This window comes from Ptychodera flava, chromosome 10 (assembly GCF_041260155.1).
Source record: "Ptychodera flava strain L36383 chromosome 10, AS_Pfla_20210202, whole genome shotgun sequence".
In the NCBI taxonomy this organism is placed as follows: domain Eukaryota; kingdom Metazoa; phylum Hemichordata; class Enteropneusta; family Ptychoderidae; genus Ptychodera; species Ptychodera flava.
This window is the reverse complement of record NC_091937.1, coordinates 36,779,236-36,779,535: the sequence shown is the minus strand read 5'-3', so window position 1 is coordinate 36,779,535 and position 300 is coordinate 36,779,236.

Below are 300 nucleotides of genomic sequence, written 5' to 3'. Positions count from 1 at the left end.
GTTACTCTTCATACATGTAAGTTGCCATTTTTTAAACTTTGCTCCAGAGATCTCATGGTTTGTCTAGGACTCGGTATCCCTTTCACCACTAACTTTCTGTATTAACCCTTTTATCTGTCTACCAATCTTCACATTAAGCTTCTGAATGTCTTTCGTCTTAACCTTTCTATTTTTATTTATGAAGAATTATTACTGTGTTCGTAACGTAATGATAGTATGCCTTTATATTTTTTTCGAAAAAAATACCAGACAAAAATGTAAAAAAAATACAATTCGCCCAGTTAGAAGCGGCGGCCGAGG